This window comes from Etheostoma spectabile, unplaced genomic scaffold, assembly GCF_008692095.1.
Source record: "Etheostoma spectabile isolate EspeVRDwgs_2016 unplaced genomic scaffold, UIUC_Espe_1.0 scaffold00018313, whole genome shotgun sequence".
NCBI classification, from domain to species: Eukaryota; Metazoa; Chordata; class Actinopteri; order Perciformes; family Percidae; genus Etheostoma; species Etheostoma spectabile.
Window position 1 is genome coordinate 36160 of NW_022604203.1, and position 15199 is coordinate 51358.

Here is a 15199-nt window from a genome sequence, read left to right on the forward strand (position 1 = left end):
TCGGGTCCCGTCGGGTCCCGTCGGGCTCGGGTCGGGTATCCATCCTCTAATTGAGAATGAAAATAAATGCTCAGAGATGCATCAGTGGCTTCCAGTAACTATTTGATATTATAGTATTGTCCATGAAGGCACATCTGCCATTTGTTATGGTGAGATGTGTGACCACAATTAAAGAGTGCCTCTTGTGGTTGGCAGGATTCAAACCTGCGAGGGGAGATGAATTTCCCCAATGAATTTCAAGTCCATCACCTTAACCACTCGGCCACGACAACCTGAAAAGCAATATAATACTGATTTGCACTAATATTTACACTGACTCACGAAAAAAAACACGAGTAAAATTAAAAAACACTGCATAAACTTTGCTACCGTGTGTTTATTTAAATATGGGTACACTTTACATGTAGGTGTATACTTTACTGCAAATTAAACTGAGATGTGAGGGTTTCAATCTCCACCTCTGAAAAGTGCTGCTTCTTAGCCGGATTACGTCTGGCCATGTCGTAAATAGTAGGGGCGAGGACTCAAAACCGAGAATATATTGGGGCGTGATATTTTAATTGTTGTGATTTTTGTTAGCCTTTAATATCACACATGTTGATATAATGAAAGAAACTACCTAGCAAACTCTTGTAAGACTTTCGAAGGTTCCATGGTGTAATGGTTAGCAGTCTGGACTCTGAATCCAGTGATCTGAGTTCAAATCTCAGTGGGACCTGTTTTTAAGCCATAGCACAGGTGAAAAACCTATCAACTTTCCACAACTAGTTTAAAGTAAGCTTACAGGTGTAATGTCCTTGACCATTTAGACTGTAAACAGTATGTTGGTGTGGGCATGTTGAGGACTCACCTGGTCGTCAACGTAACTGGAAGGAGCTCCAAATTTGACAGTATTGACTGGAAGTGATAGGCTTTGAGTTACATGGGGGATACACACTTTGCATTCAGTCTCGTAATCACCATAAAAATTAGGTATCACTAAAATTTGAACTTGTGTTGCTGCAGTCAGAGTTTAAAGTGCTCATCCTGAATGGGCCAGTATAGTGCATCAGAACTGCTTGTTGAATGGTCTATTAGCTTTGGAACCCCCCTTTCCCCACAGCTTTCAACTGTCAGATATGGGTGGGGGAGGTGGCGCTGTGTCCAACCCTTTCTGTGTAAAAAAACAACTAAAGAAGTCTCTTGGATGAGAGACAAAACTTCTGCAGAGAACCTTTTACCAAGTCCAGTTGCCCTTGGCCTAGTTGTGAACTTTTGGGGTAATAGCATGGATCAGGAACCAAAACGGGCACATCTGGACTCAATGTGGGCATTGTACAGCAATATTTGACACATTTAGACCATGAAGACAGTTATCAGTTTATTTCCCACCTGGCAGGTGTATTTGTGGACTCAGTTGGACATTTTGAAGACAACTGCACAATGTTGACCCAATTGTCAGTCTATTTCCCATCTGGCAGGGACATTTCTGGATTCAGGTGGACATTGTGGACAGAAACATTGGTGGATCTTGATTCCCACCATAGGATTTGGCCTGTATTGCACATTGCCTTCACATCCCGCGCAATGTATTGCCATTGTCAAGCACATTGCCACCCTGGGGACTTTCTTCCATGTCTCCATGTCTCCATATATTTGGGCTGACAGTTGAGAAACCTTCCCTTGTTAACTATGACATGGATAACTGAGAACCTATTATATCATGACATGTTTAAGTTACTATATTATAATGTTTGAGACAGGTCCTACTGGAAGTCTATTGGGTCAGTCAGGATGGCCGAGCGGTCCAAGGCGCTGCGTTCAGGTTGCAGTCTCCACTGGAGGCGTGGGTTCAAATCCCACTTCTGACAGCTAATGTTTTAATCTGGAACAAATGTCTGAGACATGATATTGGGAATAAAGAACTAAGCAATTCTTTGTATTTAAGAGAGCATGAATGTGAGCAAGGAACTCAATGGCAAGTACAGAGATTTGTGAGCATCTTCTTTGTGAACACATGTAAAGTTACCATGTGTTTGTACACAGTAGACATATCTACTGCTGTGTTCACTGTCTGTGGCAAGTCCTTCAAAACCTGTTCTTGACTTGCTTTTCCCTCATCATCTGAATGAACGTTCCAGGCTCATTCCAGCTCTAAAATCTCTTTTCTGGGTGGGATACTCGTCAATTGATCTGCGAGTTCATGTGATAGTGTTTGCAAAATCTGAAGAAATTCCCTCCAGGGGGTCCTGTGTTATCACATTCACAAGAATGGGATGTGGAAATATATATATTATCTCCCTTCGATAGCTCAGTTGGTAGCGCGGAGGACTGTAGATATATAAAGCTGAAATCCTTAGGTTGCTGGTTCAAATCTGGCTCAAAGTATCACTCTATTGCAGATTTTCCCTTCGGGGATCAATAAAGAATTTCGGATGTAGAGATGGACGGATGACCCAAAAGCATAATATTTCTTGGCGAGACGTAACAAGAATAAAAAAAAAGAGGTGGGGGAGACAGAGTTTACAGTAGATAAATCACTGGCTAGCTATGCATGAGTACCTCATACCTTTTACCAGGGTCAGGTGGTTAATAGTTATGGTCAAATGAAGCTTCATTAAGCTTTCTGAACAATGTTCTTCATTTTCTGAACGCATTCACTCAGTAGTGTTTTATTATTGGTTGTGCATCTGTGATTGCCCTAGAGGTCTCTCAGTCCAGCACCTCTCCCGCTCATCTTTGTTAGTTTTACACTGTCCAGCATAAATCGCTGACACCATACCTCACACTCATCCATGCATACACATTCACCATTGACTAAACTGACTACCACCATCATTGAATTATCATTTCTTTGGTTGTGGTCCTATTTTCGCATTTCCTTCAACCTTTGCACACGGTCTTATGTCCTGATCTTTTCATGGGGTCATGACAAAGCATCTAGTGTTGATCTTAGCCTTTGTGTGAGTACATAGGTTTCCACCTACATTGTTTTTATTGAGATTAAAGACCAAATTGTTAGTATTTCAGAAATTTTCCTAACCATTGTTGATGCTTTCATAGCTTTGTTGGCACAGTAGGCAGCGCGTCAGTCTCATAATCCAAGGGTTGTGAGTTCAACTCTCATGTGGGGCAGGTGTGTTAAAAAACAATAAAACAGAACTGATGGTGAAAAGGAAATGACAGGTTGTTGAACACTGATTCTGTAGTTATTTCTGAGACTGAGACAACAAAAGGCACTCTTTAAGGGTGGTAGCACACCATTGATTCATCAATGACTCATATACCAAACCGCAGATGTGCCTTCAATAACATTATTGTGTTATCTCAGGTACTGGAAGCCACCCGTCTCCACCAATGTATCTCTTAGCATTTATTTTCAGTCTGTGTTACAAGATTTGCAGTAAACGTTGTATTGTCCAGCAGAAAGGCAACAGATATGTTACTTTTTGACTATGAATTATGTCATGGCAGTGCAAGCATTTTGCCACTTTGATTTCCAGCCACCTCAGTTGCATTTACAGGTTTTGAAGCCATATTCACATTAACATTGCACGTTTTACCCAGGTTTCTTCTTTTATTCAGTGATATTTCAATTTCCTTGCGGGAGTCTTCCCAAAAGGATTAATAAAGATAAGTCTAAGTCTATCTCAGAAAAAAGTAAAAAAACTCGGAAAATCTTCAGGAGATGTAGCTCAGTGGTAGAGCGCATGCTTTACATGTATGAGGACCTGGCATCTCCAGCAGGTATTATGGTAGAGTCTTTAAAAGATCTGCAAAACATATTACCTCTTGTGGTAATCTGACTGGTAGACAGCACAACAAGCATTTTAATGTACATGTTTCTATTTACAGTATTTATTAACTGTAGTGTAATGTATTTATTGTTTTATGCGCCAGTTTTAATGGGTGTTACAGCAGGTATGAGCACTGTAGTTTCTATTTTTTTGGATGAAATGAACTTGACAAACTATTAAGTTTACTCTTCAGCCGGCGGAGACATTTCACTTCAGACACTAGCAGCAACAGATGCTTTGTTAAATATCAACAGAGTGGAAATATATTTACTGCTGGTACAAAGGATAGGAATTAGCAGAGGATGGTTTCGATTCTTTGACCTCTGGGTTATGGGCCCAGCATGCTTCTGCTGCGCCACTCTACTCTGTTGGTCATGCTCAGGGGCTGGAAAAACAAGCCGAAATGTGTCGGTCAAAGGCAGAAAGGAACTGTTCACTTGTGTCCATTAACGACAAAAAGACAAACTTGAAGAATAAAAAAAAAATAATATGCATTGTCATGTTTCCTGTATTGAGTATCATTGTCAAACATAACAACGTACCTTTTGACAGCGATAAGTACCCCACTAACACGGAACGTTTAGAGAACGTTAGGGAACGTTAGTATTTGGTTCACTAAAGGTTAGTTCGAACCAAACCAAAAACTAACGTTTAGGGAACGTTCCCTCCGGGTTATAACGTTCCCTAAACGTTAAGAGAACCAACCAACTGTAACGTTCCCCTGCGGTTGCGCCGTACCTTCACACAACGCAAACAACACATAATTTAATGGTGGTCACACATCCCTTTATAACAAATGGCAGATGTTCCTTCGTGGACAATATTGTAATATCTCATAGGTACTGGAAGCCACCGATGCATCTCTGAGCATTTATGTTTGAGTCTCAATAACCAGATGTGTTGTTAGATTTGCAGTGAATGTTATATTGTCCAGCAATGGTGATATAGTTGTGAGCATAGCTTCCTTCCAAGCAGTTGATATGTCTCTGAAACTAGCTCTAGAGGTAAACAATTCATGTAAGAAATGGGATTTGAATCCAAGCCCCCAGTGGAGACTGCGACCTGAACGCAGCACCTTGGAACGCTCAGCCATCCTATCTATGTCTTGTTTATCCTTATCTTCTTTAATAGTTTTTTTAATAAATAAATAATAGTTTCAGTATAATAAAAAGTAAATAGTTTCAGAGACATGGTATTGGGAAGCTTGAACTCAGCTATTCTCTACATTGTAGTGGATATTAATTTGCGCAAAGATACTGAATTGAAAGTACAGCCGCACCTTTTGTGAGCATCTGCATTATCAACCCATGTAAAGTTACCATGTGTACACAGTAGACCTATCTACTGCTGTATTCATTGTTTGTGGCAAGAGCTTTAAAACCTATTCTTGACTTGCCTTGTTCCACACCCTGTGTGAACACTTAGCTTACTAAATGACTTAAGTTAGCCAGTAATTGTTGTGTGCCTTCAATAGCATAAGTGTTAATATTATGGAAGAAGCTGCCTGGCAAACCAATGTTGCCTTTCACAACAGTGGTTCCATGGTGTAATGGTAAGCACTCTGGTCTTTGAATCCAGTGACCTGAGTTCAAGTCTCGGTGGAACCTGGTTTTAAGCCAGAGTACTGGTGAAATAAAAAAATCAACCTCTAGGCTAACGGGTAAAATATTCTTGGCTGTTTGACTGAAAACAGTATGTTGGTAGTGGCTGGTTGAGCTGGGACCTGTACTTCATGTTAACTTAAAGGAGCTCCAAATTTAGACTTATGAACATTTTAAAAATATTTCCACAATTTTGACCCAAATGTCAGTCTATTTCCCATCTAGTTGGGTTATGTCTGGACACAGGTGGACATTTTGGACAGAAACATTGGTGGATCTTGATTCCCACCACAGGATTTAGCCTGCATTGCACATTAGGGTACAGAGTCAGTAAGATGTCTTCACATCCCGCGCAATGTATTGCCATTGTCAAGCACATTTCCACACTGGTGACTTTCTTCCGTGTCCCCATAAACACCCATATATTTGGGCTGACAATAGGGAAACCTTCCTTTGATAAGTATGACCTGGATGACTGAGAACATACTATATCATGACATAGTTGACTTACCATATTATTATTTCTGTGAGAGATCCTACTACACATTCAATCAGGATGGCTGAGCGGTCCAAGGTGCTGCGTTCAGGTCGCAGTCTCCACTGGAGGCTTAGGTTCGATATTGGGGATTTTGTTTTGTTTTTCGCTTTTTGTTGTGGTGGTGTAGCTGGGGGGGGGGGGGGGGTTGATAAGATAAGTCGCTTGCAAGGGTTACACAGTCATCAGCACACATTTGCACACCGACTTTCAACAGTACATTCCCTTACCTACTTCACATTCGCTCCTTTGGTTGCTTGGCCATTCTTATCAAATATGGCTGCCACGCACCAACAGGGGACCGTCACAGAAAGGGATGGGGACGAAGATGGTGCATCCTGTTTAATTAGTTACACAGTTAAGCAGTTACACTTATATTCCATGGTCTTCTTTTTATTTTATTAGCGTGTTTATTGAGCTAAATTAGAGGTAATTAGGGTGTTTGTGGGGTTGAGGGAATTCTGGGGTTGTGTAAATAAAGTAGGCAGGACTAGATTATAGCCGATAGATATCAGAGATCCACCCATAACCTTAATTATTATGCGTTGTACTTTTCCCTTGCCGGGTAAATTAGGGAAACTGTTACAGCATAGCGGAGTATTCTGTCCACCTCCACATGCGTAGTCTTCTCTTCAAGCAGACTTACTGCCTCCTGGTCTTGTCTTGACCTGGTTACCACTTTCTCATTTTTGTGTGGCAGCACATCCAGCTGCAAGAGATTCTCAACAATCTGGAAGAGCTCCATGTTGTAAGGAACAGTGGACGTCAGAAGGTACTGTTGCGGCCGTAGCTGTTGCTCCACGATCCGTGCTGGGCCCTGAAGCGTTCCCCCCCAGTCTGGTTCGAATGGTGAGTGGTCTACCTGGTGGACCAACTTCACTGGCTCTATGGGGGTGAGATGTGGATGATCAGCACCAATGAGAAGGAGTGGGCTGGCGTTCTCAAACTGCTGAAGGGAGAGACCTGCCAGGTACTCATACCTCTTCTGCAGACTGGCTACTGGATGCTGTATTATTGCAATTTTTTAATTTCAGGCTGCTCGAAAAAGTCCATAAAGACTCTTCAGCTGATCCAGAATGCTGCAGCACGTGTTCTGACAGGAACCAGGAAAAGAGATCACATCTCTCCTGTTATAGCTCCTCTGGATTGGCTTCCTGTAAAATCCAGAGTAGAATTTAAAATCCTTCTTCTCACCTACAAAGCTCTTCATGTTCAAGCACCATCTTATCTTAAAGAGCTCATTTTACCTTATTACCCCACTAGAGCACTGCACTCTCAGAAGGCAGGGTTACTTGTGGTTCCTAAAGTCTCCAAAAGTAGAATGGGAGCCAGAGTGTTCAACCATCAAGCTCCTCACCTGTGGAACCAGGTTCCCGTTTGGGTTCAGGAGGCAGACACCATCTCCACATTTAAGAGTAGGCTTCCTGAGGTAGGTGATTATATTGTCACTGAAAACATAACTTTGATAGCAGGATCATTCTCAATCCTTTTGTAAAACCTTTGTCTTTCTTGGAGTATATCCACTACAATACTTTCTTAAAAAATGAATATCTTTTGCTATGGTTGGGCCTCGTATCCAAACTACTCTGGCAGATGTAGTAGTGTCAATGTTGCCTTGGGAAACAATGTCAGCTGTTAGATAGATGTCCCCATCGGGAAATAAAACCCCAGTCTTCCGTGTGAGAGGCGGAGGCGACCATCCAAAGTTTCAGTAGTATTGTGGTTTTTATGTTGGAACAAGTTGCACTGTTTAAAATAAGCTTTTGAGATACAAGAACGTCTTCACTTGGGACAGCAACTGGCTCCCAACCCGAGGGGATTAATCCTGCGCTTTCAGATTTGGAGGGGCTGACTTTCGTCCCATTTGCTTGAAATGGGACTTCAATCTGCCCCATGTGGGCACTGTAGATAACCGCTTGATGAAGCCAACAGAACCATATAATCTTCAAGGAGCAGAAAGGGAATTATAAGGTGCCCAGACTTGACACTCTCCCACCTCTTGTTGCGCCTTGTGAGGTGTTTTTCATGTCCAGTAGATATGCTTTTTCCATCGCTTGACAATTTTCCCATTTAGGGTCAGGTGTTCTCCTCCCATGCTGAACACAGCCTGAGCCAAGGCCTGCTTTCCCCCACATGAGTCACCCCAGTGGGCGCTGTAGATCAATGCCTGATAAAGCCAACAGAATCACATCGTCTGCAAAGAGCATAACAGAATTCTAAGGTGGCCAGACTTGACACTCTCCCACCTCCTGCGGCGCCTTGTGACGTTTTTTTCATGCCCAGGAGTTGTGCTCTCTCCATCGCTTGGAAATATTCCCATTATGGATCAGGAGTTCTCCTCCCGTGCTGAACACAGCTTGAGCCAAGGCCCAGTGTCACAAGTAGTCCAACGCGTTCACGTTCAATCCTTGCCCTGCAGGCCCATGTCAAAGTGTCCTTGGGCAAGACACTGAACCTGATGTTGATCTGATGAGCGGGGGGCACCTTGTACAGCAGACTTGTCCACTGTGTGTGAATGGTTCTTGACTTATGTTAAAGCGTATTGTGAAGACTAGAAAAGTGCTATATAAATTCGGCAGTAACTGAAAGTTATGTTTTTTATCGAGACAAGATAACAAGTATATTAAATATGAGCCCTGCACGATGCAGAATGTTTTCCTGTGCACCATTCATCAGGGCCTTCTCCCCAAGTAAAGCAATATTTGCTATGAGCTCAAGCCACTCCTGTCTGATTACACTGTTCCAGATGAAGCACTGATAAGGCAAGTCAACAAAGTATCTAGTGAGGAAAGTGAGAGACAGTGGAGGCTAGGACACTGTGCCCGCAAAAAGGTAACTCAAGCTCACAGTACTCAGCTTGAGTCAGAGCAGGACACAGAGAAACACACAGACTACAAATTAAAAAATTAAAAAAGCAGTAGAGGAGCTGAGCGCTAAGGTTGATGCTCTGACAAAGATGGTGGAAGCTCTCGCAGCCACTAAGACCCATGATCAAACATGCCAGTGCACTCACACCAAGCCAAAGCAAATTTCAAAGCAATTTGGTTGCCCAAAGTGTGTTGAGAAGGGGACCAGTACATTGCTTTTTATGTGGAGAGGGAGGTCAAAGAGCAGTTGGATGCCTAAAACAGGAGCAAACAAAGAACACTGGCTAGCCAGCCGCCGATGCACACTCACTAAGCAGCAGAAAGGAGTACCCCACCAAATCAGAGACACAACAAAAGGAACGTCTTCATGTTAAGTGTGTAATTGCCTGGTAGCAAATACAAATACTGAAGTAAATTAAAAAGTGTTCCAGCTTGTGGGATTGAAATGTAAAATAAGGTGTTACATTCACAGCTACGCAGTGGACTGTTTATTGGACCCTGGTGCCCAAGTCAGTCTCCTGGACCGCCAGTGGGTGAAGACTTACCACACTATGGGCTTTTTTTTCAGACTTTTTTTCAGCTTTGCTGAAGCAAATTCATGATCCCTAATACCTTTCTTAACCACTTACCCTGCTGGTAGCTCTGTTCCTCGGCGGAGCCAGTCAGGCCCTCTGCTCTGGCTGACTGGAGGTCAGAGGCTTAAGGCAAGGAGGCTTCAACGACCAACTGCTTTCGCAGCGCCAGGTCCCTGCCTTCTGGAAGCGAGGCCTCCAAAGACAAACTGCTTTTGCAGTGCCTAGTCTCTGCCGAAGCCGCTGAACTTAAAGACTCAACATGGCTTGTACTTATAAGGTCCTCTATGGACGTTTTGTGACCTCACTCATGAGGTCATCGTGAACTCACAGCTGATTGGCCATTAGTTCTTTTGATGTGTTAGAGAATGCTGTGATGTCATATACCGTAGACAATTCCAGTTTTAAGACTTATCTCATTTTATTTTTATTTTTATTTTTGAGGGATGAAAACAAAATATATTGTAAAAAATTATGAGAATATACACATCACACTATAAATGTGTAAATTAGATTACCCCCCCCCCCCCCCCCCCCCGATTGTTAAGCGTCCTTGGGTTTGTGAAAGGCGCTATATAAGTCAAAGTTATTATTATTATTATTATTATTAACGTGTATAGAGCAAACATATTTTCACATGTATATGGGTAACTATGGGTTTATTTCAACCAAAACTAGAGTTGTGATGGTTGGAAAAGTGAAAAGACGACCCAAAATGGCTTTTTATAGTTTTATTTTGTTTCTGTCGACTTTGAATGAAGTGTATATTGTGCAAGTGAATATTAATCTGAGCCTGTCAGAGGCAAAACAAGCACTTTTGTGAAGGTATATACAAGCTGGACATTTTGTCAGCTTGTTTCGCCGCTGCCGACTGCAGCGATCTCGCTTAATACTACACCAATGTCAAAGATTGTTATCTATCAGTCACTTAGACACAAAAACAGAGGAAAATAGGGTTCAGGTTTTGAAAAAAGGAAGTCATCCCATGAAAGTCCTATATTGTAAAAAGGGATATTTCCATGTCTTTATTGATTCAAAACCAGGTTTATGTGCAATACTGTGAAAGAGATATCATGACTACACTTCAATGTCAGGGCATGATCTGGAAAAACTGTTGTTATGTCTAGGGGGCTTCAAGAGTGTTGGCAGGCCATGCATATGAAGCTACAGAGATAAACACTCAGCTGGCAGACTACAGGTGAAAGGAGTAGGCCTACCTGTCGGAAACACATTAAAGTGCGCATATATATTTCAGGGACAAAGTCTGAATTTTTCAGGAAAAAAGTCTGAATATTTCAGGGACAAAGTCGGAAGCATTAATCTAAAAGAAAGTTGATCAATATATATATATATATATATGCATTATTTAAAAAGAAAGTTGATGTGTTGATGTATTAGTCTGTGTCCTCATGGCATAACGGCAGCACGTCTGACTCCCATTCAGGAGGTTGCGTGTTCAAAGCATTTTAGGGTCAAATGTTTAGGGGTGACAGTAACTCATTCGGTTGGGAACCAGAGGGTTGCTGGTTTAAGTCCCCATGTGGACCAAAGTGTGTATTGGTGGCTGGAGAGAAGCCACTTTATCTTCTGGGCACTGCCTGGTGCTCTAAAGCAAGGCAATGTACCCCCCAACCGCTCCAATATGACTGTCATTTGAAATAAACCTATTGTTATAGTACAGTGTGTGTGAGTGAGAGAGAGAAATATATAAAAAGGCTTCAAGTAGACTCTAATAATAATATGATCATATTTTTTCTTCAACTTATTAAAATATCTGACTTTACTGCCACTATCTGTTTCTGCTTCTCTACCATATTTATAGTGTGTGATTTGCATAATACCAATCATAGCCTACATCACATAAAAAACTACCTCTGTCCCTGTTCTGTTTTTAAAGACACAACATTAGGTTTTTCAATCAGATTGATAGTCAAACTGGAAGTGTGGCTGCGTTTATCCATTTTCGGGGATTATGTTCTCAGTTTTTTTCTCGGACGTCAGGTGACTTTATATCATATCAGAATATTCTATTACTGTTAAGCCCACTATGAATATTAAAATACGCCTAACCATGTGTCTTGTATCATAGCTACATTTTCAGCAAAAGAACGCGTAAAAATCAGTTCTGTATTCAGTGAGGTATGATATATTAAATGCGCTGACACCTCATTGCACCTGCCAAACACGTTCCACTGAGTGGAGCTGGTGACCGATCCAAGATGGCCGCCCCACGGCTCATCAGCGCCAGTAGGCAGTAGCGGTCGATGCGGCGTCTGCTCTTTATATGTCTATGGTCATAACTGCCTTAGAGAGGCATGACAAACAATGATCACAGGTTTCATGTTTATAGCATTTACTGTGGCAGACATGTTGCAATTCTCCCACTGAAATGCATTGACTTTTTATAGAAAACCAATAAACGGTGATGATAGCGCCCCCTAAGGGCCAAACTTCACCAAATTTGGTACAGAGCCCAAAGAAAAAGTGTATTTGCATCTCCTGGTCACAGCACGTCTTACTGTACTGCTAGTTGGAACATAACTGATAAAAAAGTTATTCATTTGACAGAAATATGTGAGAGAAGTGAATGTACTCCTTCCCCATCACCATCCAGCTCTACTAAACAGAAACAGTTCAGTAAAAGTAGTTTTAGCTCTGCTGTAAAGTGGGACTTACCTCTCCAAAGGGTTGGATGGAAATGTCCTGGAACTCTGTCAATGTTCTAGTTCTGCTGTCAGTTCTCTTATTTGGTTTGGATTTGATTTTTAAATAAAAACATTGATGGAATGGAACTAAGTGCATTTCCTTAGCTGTGTTTCTGTGTGTGCGTGCATGCATGTGTGTGTGAACATTGGCAACATGACAATATAAACTGTGTGTATGTGTGTGCGTGCATGCATGTGTGTGCAAACATTGGCAACATGACAATATAAACTGTGTGTGTGTGTGTGTGTCAGTGTTTCACTCCTCGTCCTTGTTTTCACAAAGGGGATTTGGAGTGATAAAAACAGGTTTAAACTAACTGTCCCTGTTTAAGCCTGTTGGGTGCTAACTCTAGCAGGAGGATAACACGGGGTAGACACCACCGACTGGTTTCATTTCTCTCTCCACTGACAGACCTCCTAATGTACAAACTACAGAGCTACGTGTTGAAATTGACTGGAATTCTCCTTTAAGGAAAAGTCCATCTGCTTTAAAAAGATGTCTTAATGCACCTCTCCATATTTCCTGACATTTGCCGTTACAATCAGATATGTCACTGTAAAAAATAGAATGTTGGCACATGTAGGGAGCTGCGTTGGGAACCGGAGGGTCGCCAGTTCAAGTCCCCATGCGGACCAAATTACAGAGTGTGGTTGGATGCCACTTCACATCCTGGGAACTGCCAGATACCCCCCCCCCCCCAACCGCTTAAGGCGCTGGTCCAGCTGGTAGCCCACTCACTCTGACATCTCTCCATTAGTGCTTGAATAGATCCTTAGCGTGTGTGTGTGTATTTCAGGTCTGTTTGTGATTGCTAACAAAATGTACACAGAGTCTAAATTGTAATTTCCCCACTGGGGATTCATAAATATTATTGATTAAATTATATTAATCAAAAAGAAAGATGATGTGTGTATGTATTACTCAAAAAGAACGTATAGGCATATAACGTATAGGCATATATGCATATGTGTATATGCCTTAAAAAGAACAGATATGCATTAATCAAAAAGAAAGTTGATGTGTACATGCGTAATCAGCAGACCTCGTGGAGCAATGGTAGCGCGTCTGACTCCAGATCAGAAGGTTGTGTGTTCAAATCACGTCGGGGTCAAATGTCCTTACTGCAGTTCTCTCACGTGTCCATGAATAGGTCCTGCGTGTGTGTATTTCAGCCCTGTGTGTGATTAGTAACTGAGTGTAAATTGTAATTTCCCCACTGAGGATCATTAAATTATTTTAATCAATAAGACAGATGATGTGTATATGCATTAAATGGTGTAGATGGAACATCGTAAGCACCTTTGCTCCGCATTAAAGGATCAAAAGCATTCCTTTGATGTGCCAACATTCTATTTTGTACAGTGACAAATCTGATTGGTGGAACTCCCTGTTACCATGGAAATGTTCACTGCACCTGCAAACTCACCAACAGCCCTATTTCATGCTACTTTGACAAATTCTATGCTTTTCAGAATTTACATAAACAAATTTTAAGTTTCTAAAATAAAAATAACTGTTAAAGAGATTATAAAACATCTATTAAGTTGTTCAAATTCAGCTTCATTAAATTAACCCATTAAGTTTCCGCATAATGCATCAGTACTAATATCAAATTCTATTGGAGGTGCTTTCTGCATATTTTTCATCACTTAACACTTAGGTAAATATATGTATCAGATCCAACTCTGTATCTGAATATTAGGACTGGGATCTGGGTAAAAAATGATATACCCCCCCCCCCCCCCCCTTCTCTCCTGGTTAGTAGATTTTAATCAAGGTATATTTATCAATAAACAATGAAATGAAGAATACAAATGTTCCGATAAATGTGCTAGTTTACTGATATGTATATAAGCAGATTTTAAAAATTATCTGTAAAAAATCTTTCAATGAAAATGAAAATCATTATCTGTGATTACCAATGTGCCAACAAGTATCAAAGAATCAAATCAAAGTTGTTTATTAAACTTATTCAACACTGTCTGAAAATAAATAGACAGGGTTGTAACCTAGCAACACTTATTGTTTGTAAGACACCATTTTGTTTTTCGATTACTCAATCTTAGGGACATCTCTCAGAGGAAAAAAAATGCCGCTAATATCCTGTCTCTGAAAATAACCTCAGGCCCCAGAGGGTTAACCGAAATACAAGTCAGGAATAACTAGAACTGCCAACAGTTATGACGGGTCCAACCCACCTCCCCCCCCCCCCCCCCCCCGCAAGTTGGCCCCAATGACCCGGGGAGCGCACAAAAGTGGAACCAAAGCGAAACAATGGGGGGGCAAATGTCAGGAAATATGGAGAGGTGCATTTAACAGTGGAAAGATGAACCATGATGGCTTTTCATATGTATATTTTCTTTTTCTATTGACTATAGTTGTGTTTGTTATTAACAGAAATCAACCTATCAACATTTCTATTTGTCATAAAGTTCCGCCGTTAAGTTTTTCACCGCCAGTTTAAAATGGAGCTGAACACGGAGGAAGATTCCTCCCTAACGGCCGCTCTGCTCTGCTCCGTGCCCCCGCTGTCCGGTAATAGTTAAAGCAGATAAAAACCTAAAGACCACTCAAAAGCTTCAAGATAAAACTTACTTAAGAAGCTTCTTCGTTCACAAACAAGAGAAGGCCTGTTTCCAGCCAGACTATGAATTGATTCATGAAATCCCTGTTATTAATATGTGGTCAGTCCCATATGGTCTAGCGGTTAGGATTCCTGGTTTTCACCCAGGTGGCCTGGGTTCAACTCCCGGTATGGGAATTGGAATTTAGCTGGTTAAGGTCTGCAGAAAGATCTATATGATCTCTGACATTGGTCCTGTATTGAATCAGAGCTGTGGTTATGTACATTCCCAACACAACATCTGGCTTGGAACCACCGCCACAAATAGAGTTCCTGAATGACTCTGCGTTCCCCATGGCAAATACATGTTCAAACTCCTTGAGATTACCACTCCTAGACTCATTCACTTTGTTTAAGTGATGGACTTCAATTCAAAATAGTCCAGGATTTGGCTGTTCCTAAGCTATATGATGGATGACTCAGAGTTAAAGTTGTTGTTAAAGGTGCACTTTAAAGTGAAGTTGATTTTATAATGTAACAGTATGTGAGCATGTTTTTTTTTTTTCTCAGTTAACATTT

General features: G+C 41.4%; 3 non-coding genes across 3 annotated transcripts; all 3 read left to right on the plus strand.

Annotated features, from left to right (window-relative positions):
- Positions 1 to 5311: 5311 nt before the first annotated feature.
- Positions 5312 to 5383, plus strand: trnaq-uug (transfer RNA glutamine (anticodon UUG)). Its single transcript has one exon. It is a non-coding gene; the product is annotated as a tRNA-Gln (tRNA).
- A 7713-nt stretch (positions 5384 to 13096) lies between these two features.
- trnaw-cca (transfer RNA tryptophan (anticodon CCA)) lies at positions 13097 to 13168 on the plus strand. Its single transcript has one exon. It is a non-coding gene; the product is annotated as a tRNA-Trp (tRNA).
- A 1578-nt stretch (positions 13169 to 14746) lies between these two features.
- On the plus strand, positions 14747 to 14818 carry trnae-uuc (transfer RNA glutamic acid (anticodon UUC)). Its single transcript has one exon. It is a non-coding gene; the product is annotated as a tRNA-Glu (tRNA).
- Positions 14819 to 15199: the final 381 nt, after the last annotated feature.